The sequence below is a fragment of the Arvicanthis niloticus genome, chromosome 4, assembly GCF_011762505.2.
Source record: "Arvicanthis niloticus isolate mArvNil1 chromosome 4, mArvNil1.pat.X, whole genome shotgun sequence".
In the NCBI taxonomy this organism is placed as follows: Eukaryota; Metazoa; Chordata; class Mammalia; order Rodentia; family Muridae; genus Arvicanthis; species Arvicanthis niloticus.
Window position 1 is genome coordinate 90,384,133 of NC_047661.1, and position 17,151 is coordinate 90,401,283.

A 17,151-nucleotide genomic window follows, 5' to 3' on the forward strand; every position below is an offset into this window, starting at 1 on the left:
AATAATTGGCCTGATGTTCAAAATGTCATTGAAGAGGGAGAGAGGGCCCTATGTCAGAGTTCCTGCCTTCCTTCCGAATCCCCTTGTTTGCGACCACTCTCTCAAAATTCCTGTCCCGAGGGCCCCTCACTTGTAGAAATTTCTCAAAACGCACCTTCAACTTTGCCCACTAAAATAATTAAAGCCACCCCTCTTTATCCCTCTTTGATTGGTCTTGAGGACAAAGACAGAGAGGAACCCCTCGATCCAGAAGATGCAGCTGCCCTTGACGAGGAGGCTGCTGGATATCACAATCCAGACTGGCCCCTCTCAAGAAAACTGTGGCTCGTTCAACCTCCAAAAATCCGGAGCCACTCTCTAATCAACTTCTCCCCCCTTTCTATCCCCCGCCGCCCTATCTGTCATCTCCTCTTGATCAAGTTTTTCTAACAAACCCACCCTCCTGCACACACGCTCCACCACGGCTACTGCCAACTTGAGTGTCCTCACAGATTTGGTCTGTAATTGCCAGGAACAACGTTCACTTTTAAAAACTCTTCATGACCTGGATACACAATTAGCAGATTTCTCCCTCCCCACAGGCCAACAACATTTATTTCATGATGAGGCCCAGTCCCTTAAGAAGAAAACTGGAAAGGCCCCTCACACAGCACTCACTTTTCCACTTTCACTTAGCAGTGGAGAGTCTGCTCCCCAAGAAGCAGGTGACAAGCCATCTTCTAGTGAGGCTCACCCTCGTAATCTTAATCCCAAAGGTATTATTTGTGAGGATGAAGATTCGGTGGCTGTAGCTGCCACAGAGAAGTTAACCCTAGACCAACATACCCTTGTGTATACTTCTCTTAATTTGTCAATTCTGAAAAAACTTAAATCAGCCACTTCTAGGCTTGGTTAACTCCAAATGAATTTTTTCAACTGGCTCATGGTGCACTAGAGGGAGGAGATTATGTATTATGGAAGGCTGAATTTCAAGAAGAGGCTTGTAACCTGGCCCTTCATAACACCAAAACCCTGATACTGGTGATTGGACAGCTGCCAAACTTATGAGCAAACCACCTTACAATAAACCCGATGCCCAGAGACTTTATACACCTGGTCTCTTGGCTCAGGTTCACCAAGCAGCAGTGGGAGCTTGGAGGAAACTCCCACCTAAGAATACTGCTTCGGGAGCATTGACTAAGATCAGACAGGGTCCTGAGGAACCTTATAGTAGTTTTGTTAGCTGCTTGGAGGAGACAGCTCACCCCCTCCTAGGGCCTCAGGAAGACAATAGCCCTTTTATTAAACAACTTGCCTTTGAAAATGCTAACCCAGTTTGTCAGGATGCTTTGAGACATCATCACAAGGGTACCCTTTCCGATTACATCCGCCTTGGTTCAGGGATAGGCTCCAGCCATATGATAGGACTGGCCCTCCAGAGGGCGGGCATGCAAGGGCAGCCTAATAGGACATGCTTCTACTGAGGCCAGGCTGGCCATTTTGCTTGGGAGTGTCCCCACCCTAGACCAGCTGTGACTCCTCGGCCCCTGCTATCTGCCTTTCCATCTGGCACTCCTCTTACTAACCATCTACAGCCCACTACTGTTTGTCCCCAATGTAAGTGCATGCTCCATTGGCCTAATGAGTGCCATTCTCACACTGACCTGCTGGGCAATGTGCTTCCCTCTCCTGAGTCAGAAAACTTGATCAGGGGGCATCCTCCAGCTACCAACTCTCAGATGAGCCCTGGGGCAATTGGGTTCATCCCTGCCTCCACCCCCTAGGTACATTACAGCACATGGGGACAATGACCCCTTATTCCTCCCTGTTTATTAACTTAAAGATTGCTTTTTTACCATTCCTTTACACCCTGATGACTGTGCTCATTTTGCTTTCAGCCTACCACAGCCTACTTTTCAGGCACCCACACCCTGATATCATTGGCATGTCCTCCCCCAGGGGATGGCCAATAGCCCCACATTGGCCAGAAAATTTGTGGGACAAGTTATACAATCTGTCAGAGATGCTTGGCCAGATGTATATATCCTCCACTATCCTCCTGGCAACTGACTGCCAAACTCATGTTTTATCTTGTGTCCAACAATTACAGTGTGCCCTTTCAACAGCAAATCTTAAGGTGGCTCCAGAAAAAAAATACAGCTTTCTGAACCCTTTAGTTATCTGGGATATGAGCTCCGCTCTGGTGGGATATTTCTGCCTAGACTGGAGCTTCAAACCTCATCCTTCAATACCTTACATAACTTCCAAAAGATTCTAGGTAATCTTCAATTTTTACTTCCGTATCTTAAGATTTCCCCTGATACAATGCTCCCTTTTTATGATCTACTCAAAGGAGATTCACATCCTTTATCCCCTGAGAGATCACCTTCAAGGCCTGCTCCTCACTTCAAAAAATAGAAAATGCCATAAACTCCCAGACTTCTGTCCAAATTCATAAGCTCCCCCTTTTTTTGTTGTTTGTGCTACTCCTCACTCCCCTCTTGGAACATTTTGGCAGAGCCCTGTTATCCCCTGCTCCAAGATAGTGTCCCTCCTTTTTTGGGTCTCTCTCCCCTCTTCCCCCACCAAGTTTCTTGCTACCTATTCCTCCCTGGTCACCCAATTGGTCTCCAGGGGACACAAACTCTCCTGCTTGTACTTTGCTAAGGACCCCAATTCTATCATTGTCCCTTTCACTGCTGAACAGGTTGACTGGCTTTTCCAGTCCTCAGATCCTTGGGGCATTGCCTTTGCTCAATTTTCAGGCATTATCAAAAATCATTACCCTGAAGATCCGTTGTATCCATCCCTTTGATTTTTCCAAAAAAGACCTCATTAGAGCCACTAAAAAAGGCACAACTTGCCTTAACTGATGGTTCTGCCAATGGTATTGCTGCCTATGTTGTAGATAATGACCCTCATACCTTCCAGACCCCTTATTTTTCTGCTCAACTTGTTGAGTTATATGCCATATTACAGGTTTTTCTTGCTTTTCTCCATAAGGCTCTCAACATTTACACAAATAGTTCTTATGTTGCCCACTCCTTACTTCTCCTTGATACTGTCCCCTATATTAAAGATTCCTCAGAGGCTTTTCTCCTAATTCTACAAATACAGACCCTGATTCATTCTCACATGCTCCCCTTCTTTGTTAGCCACCTTTGCGCTCATTCCGGCCTCACTGAACCACTTTCTGAGGGAAATACACTTGCTGATCTGGCTACCAGACAGCATATTTACCTTGCCTCTCACCCTGATTCTCTTGAGCTTGCAAGACAGGCTCACTTCCTCCATCACCTAAATGCACATTCTCTTCACCTATTCTTTAAGATCACCCATAAACAGGCTTAAGTCCTGCAAGGCTTGTATTCCTTTTCACCCAGTCCCACATTTGGGGTTTAATTCCAGAGGCCTGCTTCCAAATGAACTATGGCAGATGGATGTGACACACATACCTAGTTTTAGTAAGCTCAAGTATGTTCATGTATCTATTGACACCTACAATGGCTTCATTTATGCCCCACTCCTCGCTGGAGAGGCTTCAATACATGCTATTTCTCATGTTATAAATTGTTTAGCAGTCATGGGTCAATCTAAGATCATAAAAACAGATAATGGCCCTGGCTACACAGGATATAGCTTTAAAACCTTCTGTGCCAGACTTGGCATCAAACACATCACTGGCATCCCCTATAACCCACAAGGTCAAGGTATTGTGGAAAGAGCCCAACAGTCTCTTAAAGCCATGCTCACTAAGCTTGGCCATTCCTCCCCTCCCCTACTCTCTGCACCAGCAGCAATCCTTCACATCGAAAGACAGGAGTTCATTGAGCATTGTCTTTCCATTGTCTCCACCAAACACATAGATGGCATTTTTATATGCTACAACTGTGTGCTTGTTGCGATGGGTGCCCACAAATTGTCACAGGGCGGGAGGCGCAGCCAGTGATGCACTGTATCAAAGGGTCCAAAGTTGAGCATCAGGTACTCGACACTGTCTGAGCAGCTGTGATCAAAGCCCGGGTCCCATTGGAGCCGCCAGAGCCTCTGGAGCCAGCCATTCTGGGTTCAAGGGTTCAATCTGGATAGGCCACCAGGTTGTAGAATTCATGGCCACTACCTGGGCAGAACCAAAGGACCAAACTTCCCAGCCAGGACCCTCAAGTTCCCAGCTGAGGATGATCTCCCTTGTGCTTCTTCCATAGAAAATGTTCCCCCCAAAATGATGATCCTATCACTGATGGTGATCCCGTTTCCTATCATCTCACCCATCAAACTGACACAGCCATTGACTCACATCCATCATCCCTTTGCAGCAAACTTTTCAAAGAAATCCAGCATAAAACCTCCTCTGTCGACATAGGACCTAATCCAGTTTTGGTCCCTCACCAACCTGATCCACCTTCCAACACTCAACCTCCTCCTCCTGCTTCTCATTCACAGGATCATGCCGCGCCAGATTCAACACCCATGTTAACAACAGTTTCTCATCATTCTTCTTCATACCTTGTCTTTTTCCTTGTAGAAGAGACATTTGCTGCCATCAATTATTCTCATCCAGAGCTCACGCAAGAGTGCTGGCCTTATTATTCCTCTCCTCCTTTCTATGAAGGAATTGCTATCCCCCATAATAATTTTACTCTCTCCACAGAACATAGTTCCTGCTGTTGGCAATAGTCCTCCTTTAAAAGATTTTCTTTGGAGATGGTCTCAGGATCTGGTACCTACATCACCTCTCCCGGGAACAAGCTGCCTCCTGCCTTTGCTTGCATTATAATCAGATTCAAACCTCTTTTAACTTTACAGGCGACTTTTACCTTATCCCTCTTGAGGATACATGGTAGCCCTGCTCCTCTGGACTTACTCCATGCATACACCTTACTACCTTTAAGGCTTCAAAAGATCTTTTGTACAGGTTCTCCTGTGGTTAGCCTATTACTCCTCAGATGACTTTTTTCACTTATGGAACCAAGAGGAGCGCCTTTCCTAGACCTCACCCTCAAGACACGATAAAGTTCTCCTCCGACAAAAGCGAGAGCCCATCATTGCAATGACCATTGCAGTCATCTTGAGGCTGGAGGCGGTGAGTGCTGGGACTGGAATTCCTCCCTTGTCCTCTCAAACCACTACTACTCTGAACTTAGTGCCACCATTGATCAAGATGTTAGTGAGTGACAGCAGAGCATCGAAGCCCTTAGTGAGTCACTTTCCTCTTTAGCTAAATTTGTACTTCAGAATAGACAAGGCCTAGATCTCTTACTCCTTCAACAGGAAGGACTCTGCACCACTATAAAGAAAAAGTGCTGCTTCTTTGCAGATAAATCAGGGGTGGTAAAAGAGCATGTACAGAGTTTAAAAAGGCTTAGGGAAAAGAGACAAAAAAAGAGCGAGAGCTGGTATAAGAACTCGTTCTCTACCTCGGCTTGGCTTTCTACGTTGCTCCCTTCTATCTTTGGACCTCTCATTGGCCTTCTCTTGCTCATTTCTTTTGGCCCCTGGGACTTCTCTCACCTTACTATCTTCATAAAAACCCAGGTAGATAACCTGGCGGCTAAGCCACTCCAGGTCCATTACCTAAAATAGGATTCTGATGATGAACCCACACCAGAAGTTATCAAGCACCAGCCCCAATGCAGTGCTTCAAAGTTCAACCTCCTCCCAAATTCCCTACAGTGGCTGTCTTTGTGGGACATCCTACCATTGATACTCCTCTTAGTTGCCTAACAACTAAGCACAGTCCCTTAAATAGTTGTTTTTCTGTAGAATCCGTTTCCAAACTGGGCTGCCTTGTCTGGCCTCTGGGAAAGGATGACCCTAACCCTTCAAAGACTTGATGTACCAGGGTGTAGAGATATCTAGGGACCCCCCCACCTTCTCAGAGGAGAAGGAAAAGGGAGATGAAGAGAGAGACTGTGTAAGGGGGCACAAGGATAGAAAACTAGTTATTAGCCCACCCTCCTTAGCAGATTTCTACAGAACAACAATGATGTACTGGCTTGTAGTGATGCTATATAGACAAATCAATGATATCTTAATTCTTAATAATGATCCTATAAAAATCTTAAAATTATATTAGCAATTATTAAGCATTTTTTATAATGGGACTGCCAATAAGTTCTTTCTGATGTGAAAATTGCAATGCAAACTCAGCTAGTCTTCGAGTGTCACCAGTTAATTGCTTCTGAGTTAGAAAGCAGGCATTTACAACTTAGAACATATATACCAAGAGGCTGGAAAATAATTAACCAAAGTTGATTAAAAAAAAAAACTAACTAACAGAAATGCCCAACAGCGGGGAGATGGAACATAAAGAAATCATCTCCAGTAGATAGATTTATTCCCCAGTAAAGGAATATTGTCACCAACCTACCTTCAAATTATTTTATCTAGAATTGTTAATTTCTAAAAGAAATGGAGAAACAAAAATGGAGCAGAGATTGAAGGGTAGTCCATCCAGTGACTAGCACAACTTGGGATCCATCCCATGGGTGGGCACCAAACTGTGACATTATTACTGAAGACATGTTGTGCTTGCAGGCAGGAGACTAGCATGGGTGTCCTCTGATAGGCTCAGCAACTGAATGAGACAGATATGGTTAATTACAGCTAACCTTTGAACTTAGGTCAGGGACCCTTATGAAAGAGTTAGGGGAAGGTTTGAAGGAGCTGAAGGGAATGGGATCTCTATAGGAAGACCAACAGTATCAACTAACGTGGACACCTGGGAGCTTTCAGAGATTAAGTCACTAACCAAAGAGCATGCATGAGCTGGCCTGAGGTTCCAGGCACATGTGTAGAAGAGGAATGGGTTTGACTCAGTGGGAGAGGATGCAGCTAATCCTATAGACACATTATTCCCCAGGAAAGGAAGATGAGGGGGTGGGGTAAGGTGAGGGTGGGTTGGTACATCAGAGAAGTAGAGGATGGGGAATTGGGGAACACCCTCCAAGAGGCAAAGTGGAAGGTGGAAGGGGTGAAGAACTCTTGGAGGCGGGACCAGGAATGGGAGCAACATTTGGAATCTAAGTAAATAAAACAACTTTTTTTTTCAACATAGATAATAAAAATTGTGATTTATTTAAAGAAAATGATAATTTAAAAGAATGATGTTCATCACTGTTTGGAAACTTGTACAGCTTCCTCTGTTTTTCATATATATATATATATATATTTTATTAGATATTTTATTTACACTTCAGATGGCATCCCCTATCCCCATTCCCCCCACCCCCCTTAGGAAACCCCTATCCCATGCCCCCTTTTTCTTTTTGCATTTATACATTTTTTAAAATAATGTTAATCATAGGCTTTATAAGTTTGGAATTGTTCAATCAGAGGTGTAACCCACTGACTTTTTAAAAGTGGAATTAATGATTTATTGTAAGTTGAAGGACAGAAGATAAAATATTGACTGGATTAATCTGTATAAAACTTCAATGATAACTTATTTATGGTCTTTAACTTTCCATGAACCTGTAGAGCTAGTGACAGATAATTAATATTTAGCCAGATAATTAGTCTTAATGATACACATATAAACATTCTCTATTGTAAACTTCTTGTTAAATTTATGATTTAAATTTATGTTTGTACATGTAGTGAAACTTTTTTAAAAAATGCTTGAAAAAATCATGTGATCTATTCTCTTAGAAAAGATACAAAAGACTAGGAACCATTACTATGTTATTACATCAGAGATTATTATAACATTATAGCAGAAGGAGAAAGTAAGAATGGGAGGATAAAGAAGGATCGAAGAATAAAAAGATGTAGAAATTAAAATGGAACTTAGAAATCAAGACAGTAATACTCAAAATTCAGAGAGAAAGAGGGACAAAAGACACTGGAAAGAGAACAGAAGAAATGGGCAGTTATCTCCTTACTACATGAAACAACAGTTTTTTGTTTTATGTTTTTTTTTTCTTAACAGCATGAGAGGCTCAATCGTTCTAAACAAGACAAACCTTTTTTTTTTTTTCTTACAGACTTGGGTTTAATTCATTTAGCAATAAACGTTTAAATGGTTTTTCTTTATGCAATAAAAATTGCAGCTCATTTTTTTAATCCAGAATGAGTGAGTGCTTTCTATACTGGCACTTGGTCTTATGTTCTGTATGCATATGTTGTATGGATGTGTGTGTGTAAGTATGTGATTATAAGTACGTAGCTAAGCCGAAGTGATTTGCATGAAAATATATGGGTATGTATGTGTGAATTTGTATATGATTATGAGGCTATCTTTGGCTATATCATGCATTGCTGACCAGACTAGGTTATGTAGCAACACCCTTAACTCATATAGCTCAATCTAAAATAAAACAAACAAAATAAAAGACTACCAAAAGAAAAATTCAACATGTGCATAAATGTCATTTGGAAATGTGTAGGCATTTTACTGTAGACAGCTAGAATAAATAGACTTCTCAGCTCCTGCTTTCTATTATTCTACCATATTAATGTAGTATTAGCATTTATGATGACTACTAATGTTTCAGGTATAGCTACATACTTTCTTCTACTTTTTTAGTCCAAAAATTTCTTTTTATCAATATTAAGATGCATTGCTAAGCATTTCATCTTTAGAACATGGAACTCATTCAATACTTTTTAATTTTTTTCATAAATGCCAGTGTGTAAAAGAAGAGGTTACACATCTCCAATCACTAAACACCTACCTCTCATATTCTTCCTTATTCATTTGTATCTGAGTTAAATTAATATTTTCTTTATTTGTTTCAGTTGATTTAGGCACATTACAGGTAGATTACCATACTCTTTAACAGGAAGACTGCTTTAAACACAATATGAATTTGACCTTAACTTATTTTATATTTAAAATGATGTTTCTATAACCACTCAGTAAGAGCAGCAGCACATGATTTGAAGACAAGATAATTCAAATATTATAAATTTTTCAGTCTTTGATGGTTGCTAAATATACAATGAAGTATCTAACATGTAATACAAGAAACAAATGATATTAGCATTCTTTAACTATAGCTTAAATAAATAAATTTATTTATTTATTTAAAAGGAAATGATGACAACAGAAATTAGATTATAGTGGTACTAATACATGGACAAAAAGGAGAGATATTATAATCTTATGTGAAAGTATAGAAATTAGAATTTGAATTAACCAGTCAGTTTCTGATGAGAGGTAAAGACTGGCGAATTGGAATAGGGCCAACTATTATATATCCATCAAATGAGAATGATACTTCAGTCATAGCACCATGGATGGATTATATGTAAAGATAATGTTTACCTGATGAAAAACCAGCTACTCATGATTTGGCTTTTTAACCCTCTAAATTAAGAATATTTTTATTCATCCGTTTTCATCATATTTAGGAAGAGTCATTGTGAATACACAAATATATATGTGTATATATATGCATATAAAAATATATAAACATATATGTAACACACACATATTTTTGCTTAACTCTAATTTAAAAACTTTCTTTTAAGTTTGCTTTTAAATAACAAGATTTCAAGTTTATTAAACTAAGGTTTATAAAAGCATCCATGAAAACTATGTGGATATAGAATAATGAAAACATTTTGTATATAATTTCAAAAAGCATGAATAAAGTTGTGATTATTTGTAATGCATAAAGTAAGCCAAGTTTATAATTTAAAGCACTTCTTATGTCTACATTAAAATGTTTAAAATAATGGTAAAACATAAATGGTTGAAAATTGTGTCAATAAGGTTGGGAAAACTGCATTAGGAAAAAATTAAGTGACTTAGAAAAGGTATAAAGTATTCATTTACTGTATGTACTTCTAACTGTTCTTAAAATTACACAACTGATAGTGAATAAAGTAGAAACTACTTGTATATATGCTACTTGGGAGCAGGTATGAAGTGAAAGTCACTGAGGAGACTAAGCTCACCAATACAGAAAATACTTAACTAAAGAACTACTCTAAGATGCAAGCAAGAAAAAAACAAAAACCAAAAAATGAATTTAGAGAAGAGCAGGAAAGTGATTGGAACACTGAATAATTTCTTAGCGCATTACCACATGATACAGTACAGTAAATGATGTGGAAACTAAAATAATATATAATTTTGAAATTATACATACTTTGTTGAAGTTTTACTAAGATTAAAACTAAAAATATATATTAACTCTGTAGCTTTGAAAGTTTGAAAGGAAAGAATAAGAAAAATCATAGCAAAAACTATCTTGAATCATTTGGTATAGAAAATTTGATAAGCTGATAATAACAGGAAAGGTTTCAAGCTGATATAATGATTTTTGTTTTGTTTTATAATAAAACAAGTATCTTAATTTAATTCTGATCAATATTATTATGTTTTGATGTTTTAAGTGTTTTCATTTTTGTTTTTGTTTAATATGAAAGTTAGTGTGCAAAATATAATAAATATGCTTATAATAATTCTAAATATGGAGCAACCGAATACTTTGGAAATTAAAGGATGAAATGAAAAATATCCTTAGAAATGTAAGAAGAAATATAACTACCACATTCTTTATACATGTACCTAATTCTATTTGTAATTTTTTTTATTTTGCCAGCATGAATATCTTCAGCACATACCTTCCTAGTGCCAGTCTGTTTTTTTGAACTAGAGTCACAAATATTTGTGAACTGCTATATTGGTGCTGGGAATTAAACTTGGGTTTTTGGTAAGAGCAGTAAGCATTCTCTATCACTATTCCTCTCCAACCATGATTAATACAATTTTAGCTTCTTCTTTTTGTAATGAGAGTGTTGAGAAAAAAAAAGGAGAAAATAGGGAAAAACAAATAAGTTTATACATTATCAAAATTAAGATGTAATTCTATCAATTATTCATTGTCCTTTTAATGAAACTAAAAGTTAACATATAAAAGATATTAATCTACAATAAAAAACCCTTGACTTTCATTATGGGCAATATCATAACTCAACCTGTGATGCTCATCCTTAATTTATAATTTCTATCTCTGCATTTATAGTCAACTATAAATATATCCATTTGTATAATCTGAAAAACACTGTACATTTATTTGGCCAGAGTTTGGGTTTCTGCTGAGAAATTACTGGTTTATAAAAATGAATTAACATTAGTTTCATGAGTATTATCACAATATATTAGAGTAAGAAAACTGATGAGATCAGCATAGATAGGACTATAATATTGCAGGAATCTTTATAGATTAAAACATAACTATATGCCAGGTACTATAATAAAGAAATTGTCTCTTTTAACTGTGTTTAAGATACAACAAAACATTTAATATGTATTGCAGTGAAGATTACAATGGTAGGAATATTAACAGATTTACATGAGTGGATAGTTTTTTTAGATCAAAAATAGCATTAAAAAGCAAAGATTTGGGGAAAATTACTTACTTATTGAAATTATGTAATGGTAAGGTTAGCACACTGATATGCTAATAAATAATATTAGGTTAAAGTTAAAAATGAATGTTGCAAAATTTTACATAAATTAATATAAAGCAAACACAATCAAAAGTACAAAAGTGTTATATGATATGAGGGAGTTATTTTTAACTAAGACAAAAAAAAAAAAACCCAAACTGTATCATTGACTAAGTTTAATTCAAATGACAATTCGATTCATTCTGATACTAATTTTCCTAAGCCAATGTCATATTTTACATATTAAAAGTAAATCCTCAAACATTGGTACTAAAGTGAGAGATTTTCATCTCACTAGGTGGTGATTTTACTAGTCTACTGACAAGACAGGTTATTTTAACAATAGAAATAGCTGGGGTTTTTTGTATGGCTGCAGAACTACTGATAGGTCTTGATTATATATAGGAGGTATATATGCATTCGTCAGGATTCAAAATTCATATGTGAAATTAATCATTAACTTATCATTAACTTATCATTAACACTAAGCTTCCAATTAGTGTTTTCTAGTAATCCACAAAAGTCAAGTAGGACAGAAAAGTAGATGAAATTCTGGTTAGAGATTTTCAGGAGCTCTTGAGCCCTGAAATAAGGGATATTAAACTTTAAGGTACATAATATATTGCTGTTGTTTGCTTACATTTTTATTGATGTAATAATTCCAAGACTAATACAACTTGTAGTAGGAGGGCTTTATTCAATCTTAGGATTATAATTGCTATTACAGAGAGCAGCAAGTATAGCACCATGCATAGTAACTAGAATAGCAAGCTGAGAGCTCATACTTTCAACCATAAGCATGAAGAAAGAAATTACCTAAATATTTAAATTCTCAAATATTATTCCCAGTGACATATGTACTCAAGCAATGCCATACTTGTAAACGTATGCAAACAACACCATCCACTGGGTACTATGTGTTCAGGTACTTAAGATTGTGGGCCTATGTCAGATTTCTCCCAACTAGCCCATTTTCTTCTCTTTGGCCATTGCCAATGTCAGATTCATGCTAGGCATCCCCAAAGCTATCCACATCTACCCCTTTTTATTGCAAAAACCAGACTGAGCATGTCTTAGGTCATTCTGACAAGAAAGCCTTCTTTACCTGTTATGGAATATTATCATAAGCAATGCACTTATGTCTTAGGTTGGTAAGGTTCTATGCAGAATCTTACCCATCCTTGGCTTGTGAGCCTGTTAAATTAATAACTCTGGGAGTCCATTTTTAGTTTCAAGTCATAATGAAAGCAACAATAATTCAACTTCTTGTGATCTTAAATGGGTAATATTTATGAAACCAGCATAAAAACGCCTTATAAAGTTACAAAGACTAATTGGAAAGAATTAGTTTTTTTAAATTAATTTTATCCCTTATTTGATATTTAAGCCAGCCGCTGCTACTGAGTCTTAATTTATAACTCAATGTGCAGGAAGCACAAGAATAAAGCTCTATCTGAAATGCTAAACTTTGGGATTCATCAGTGTTCTTGTAGTTGTTTTGTTCTGAATTTATTATTCTAGTGACTAAACATAGTATATTTTCTGTTGATTTAAAATTTTGAGACCATTTTCAATTTTATTTTTTTATTGTCTATATGTATGAGTGTTTTGTCTCCATAAATGAGTGTGTGGCATGCTTGTATAGTGGCCACAGAAGCCAAAAATAGTGTTTGAAACCAGAAATTAAAAGTATAAGAAGTTATTATAAATAGCAGCCTTATTTATAATAACTTGCTGTAATTTTAATTTGAAGCTGGAAAGAACCCAGATGTTCTTCAATGGAGGAATGGACACAGAAAATATGGTACATTTGCACAATGGAAAATTACTCAGCTATGAAAAACAATGAATTCATGAAATTTTTAGGCAAATGGATGAAACTAGAAAATGTCATCCTGAGTGAGGTAACCCAATCACAAAAGAACACACACAGTATTTACTCACTGATAAGTGGATATTAGTCCAAAAGCCTGAAATAGCCAAGATTCAACTCACAGACCACATGAAGCTCATGAAGAAGACCAAGTGTGTATACCTCGGTCTTCCTTAGAAGGAGTAACAAAATACTCATGAGAGCAAATATGGAGACAAAGCATGGGACAGAAACTGAAGGAGGGGCCATCTGGAGACTGTTCCACCTTGGTATCCATCCCTTGTGCAGTCACCAAAGGCAAATGCTGGTGTGAATGCCAGGATGTTCATGCTGACAGGAGCCTGATATAGCTGTCTCCTTAGAGGTCTGCCAGAACCTGACATATACAGAGGTGGATATTCACAGCTAACCATTGAACTGATCATGGGGTTCCCAATGGAGGAGTGCAAGAGAAGACTGAAGGAGCTGGAAGAGTTCGTGGCACCATGGGAAGAGCAACAATACCAACCAACCATAGCTTCCACTGTCTAAATTACCAGCCTGGGAGCACATAAGGAGAAAATGTCTCCAGCAGTATATGTAGGGAAGGATGGCCTTGTAGGGCATAGTCCTTGGTCTAGTGAAAGCTAGATTCCCCAGTGTGGGGGAATTCGCTGGTGGGGATGTAGGAGTGGGCAGGTGGGTGGGGGCACATCCTCATAGAAGCAGGAGGAGGGAGAATGGGATTGAGGGTTCCTGGGTGGGAAGGAAATGGGGAAAGGGGATCACATCTGAAATGTAAATAAAATATAGAATAAAATAAAAGAAAAAAGTATAAGAAGTTGAGAGCTACAATGTAGGTGCTAAGAACTGAACTTATCTCCTTTGTCAGAACAGTAAGATTTCTTAACCATTGAGGGATCTCTCTGTAGCCCCCTGTTTAAATTTCTACATTAAGCTGGTGTTACTTGCTAATAAGGACTAAATTAGGAAAAATTCACAGTAATAGTGATTATTTTTAATTTCAGGAATGGTTCAAAACTTATGCAATGTATTTACTATCATATTTCAATTTTTCTGCACTATGCATACACAATTATAAAGACAATTTTAATTACTGTAGAAAACATAAGTATTTTTAAGTATTATAACTCTGAACAAGTGTATATTTATGTATATTTTATAACTCTGATATTTTCCAAAATATTAATAGTTAAAAATTGTATGTAGGTTTAAGATGCTATCGCTCACTTTCAATGAAGCCTATAAAAAAGTTAACTTCAACAAATAGGAGAATCTCTTCTTGATGCCTTGGTTGCACAGTGCCAGAACGTGCTACATATTTTGCTGTGAAAAAGAAGGAAAAACAATCAGTGCTCAATCACAGTACTGATGTTTGTACTCTAGAGTAACATCTTTGTGGAGGAATTTTAATCCAGCAGCATGGTTGCTCTGATCACACTTAAACACACTGTAGTTTTTGTTATCTGGCTGGAATACAGTCATGCTACACATGTTCTTCTGGGTAGAATACAGACACACACCTAGTATACATATTTCATGTCAAGCACTGACTTCTGGTTGTAGTACAGACAAATTGGTGAATCAGAGAAAGATGTGACAGATTATGATGTGCCCAACTCTCAGGAGAACAACATAGGAAAGAGAGACTCTTTAAAAAACTGCAGAGAGAGGCATGCAAGTTGAATTAAAGTCACTTCAGTTCAATGAGTTCAATTGGAAACAGGTGAATTCACTGAGCACAGTATACAGTGGAGTTGAATTCATTAGTAAATTCACACAGTTCAGAGGAGGTCAGCAAATGCAGTTGAAGCCAGAGAATAAGAACAACCAGGAAGTTTAGAACCAATTGCCAGAGTTCATGAGGCCAAACAGAGCAATTCACTTTCACCAGGCAGCTTGCAGAAAAAAAAAATAATGTGTCTGTTTTCAGCAATACATCATCTCATAAGACAGTTTCCATAAAGACAAACAAACAAACAACCAAATTACATGACATAGTTAGGTTTTTAATAAAACCAGAAATTTCTACTTCAGAAGCCAGAGTGAATCAGAGAGCTTGGAGAGGAGTATAAACCAGAATGGCTGAATGGAACCAGCCAGTCAGAGTTCAGAAAAAAAAAAAATAAAACTGGAAAGGGTGAGCTTATTCAGCAGTCTGCCTGAAGACAGTAATATCAGGTGAATAAAAGCACATTTAAACATCTATCGACAATCACTGATAACATCAAAGAGCAAGTCACTGAGAGAAAATGAGACTAGAAATCTAGGGTACCTCAAACCCTCTTGAGAATATAATATCCCACTGGACTTAAAAAAAACTTCTACTGGGACTCATCTCCCAAAAATTGAGCCACTGCAAAGCAGTTTCACTTGTGGGAACAAGTCTGGAATTATAATGGATAATGAAGAGATGCAAAAAGAATATAATAAAGCAGCAGCAGTAATTCAAAAATCTTTCAGCTGAAAATTAGAGGAAAATAATTTCAAAGGTGCTGCTTTCCAAGCAATAAAAAGGAGGTACTGATACCAAGAAGAAACAAAAAACTTTACCAAAAGAGGGTACATTGAAGATTAAGTGAGGATTTGAAGATTTCTGGGGCCTGTCTGACCAATAACTCCTAAAGATGTATCTCATGCCTTGAGCTGCTATTTTCTCTAACTAACCTGTATCCTCTGGGAACATCATTGTCTCCCACGAAGGCAAATTCTGTTCAAACACTTCTCTCTTTTAAAGATTTATTTCACAATTTGCTAACTAGTAGGTTTGCATAAGGCTTTCTTAGACATCCTTAATTTGGTTTAACCAATTCTCTTCTCTCCCTTATCCTCTCACTCTCACCCCTTGGCTAATCTTCAACCTTCTGTATTCTACATCTTTCTTTTCACATGTGCTATACTATACTTTAACTTATTATTTCCAGATCAGGCTGTGAGATTATGGTAGACTTCCCTGTGTCTCTACACAACTCATCTCTTGACTTAACCCTCCCTTTTACTTCTTGTTTTTCTTATACCCCTAAAACCATCTTTTTGTGCCTTTCTCTCATCAGTATTTCAACACATAATTTTTGTTTTACTTATAAATGACTGTCATATCTTACATTATCATGTCCATATTAAAAGGGAACTTTCTATTTTCTGAATTCTATTTGCACTCCAAATTAATAAAGCAAGAACAAGATTTAAAGATAGGTTTCATATATGATAAAGTATAACGTGTTTGTCTTTCTGGTCATGAGTAGTTTTCTTGATAAAAATTTCCTTAAAATTGGTTAATATTTCATAATGTACATGTGTCACATTTTTAATTCAGTAATCTATTTATGGACAATTAGGTTGATTTTGTTTTTAAGCTACTCTTAATATAACACCGATGATTGTAAGTTTTTTCCTATGATAGGATACAGACTGTAGGATCAAATGCAGGAGGAGCAGAGCTGGTTCAACCAATAATTCTGTGTCTAGTGTTTGGAAAAACTATTAGAATTATTGCCAAAGTCCCAGCACTAGTTTACTCTTCCAAAAACAGTGTATGATTGTTTGCATTTCCCCATATACATACCAAGATTTGTTGTCATTTGTATTTCTGATTATAATCATTTGGACTGGAGTGAGATGGAACATTGAAGTGGTTTAATATCTATTTTTCTGAGTACATTTTAAACTGTTTCAGGCCCAATTGATTTTTTTCTTTTGAGAATTTTCTTTTTAGAACCATTACCTACATTTCTTCCTTCCTTCCTTCCTTTCTTCCTTCCTTCCTTCCTTCCTTCCTTCCTTCCTTCCTTCCTTCATTTCTTTCTTCCTTCCTCCCTCCCTCCCTCCCTCCCTCCCTCCCTCCCTCCCTCTCTCCCTCCCTCCCTCTCTTTCTCTCTCCCTCTCGTTCTTTCTTT

General features: G+C 37.5%; 1 pseudogene; it reads right to left on the bottom strand.

The window, feature by feature from the left end:
- Nucleotides 1-14,474: 14,474 nt before the first annotated feature.
- LOC117707407 (F-box only protein 6 pseudogene) overlaps nucleotides 14,475-17,151 on the bottom strand; it is a 163,812-nt pseudogene continuing 161,135 nt past the window's right edge.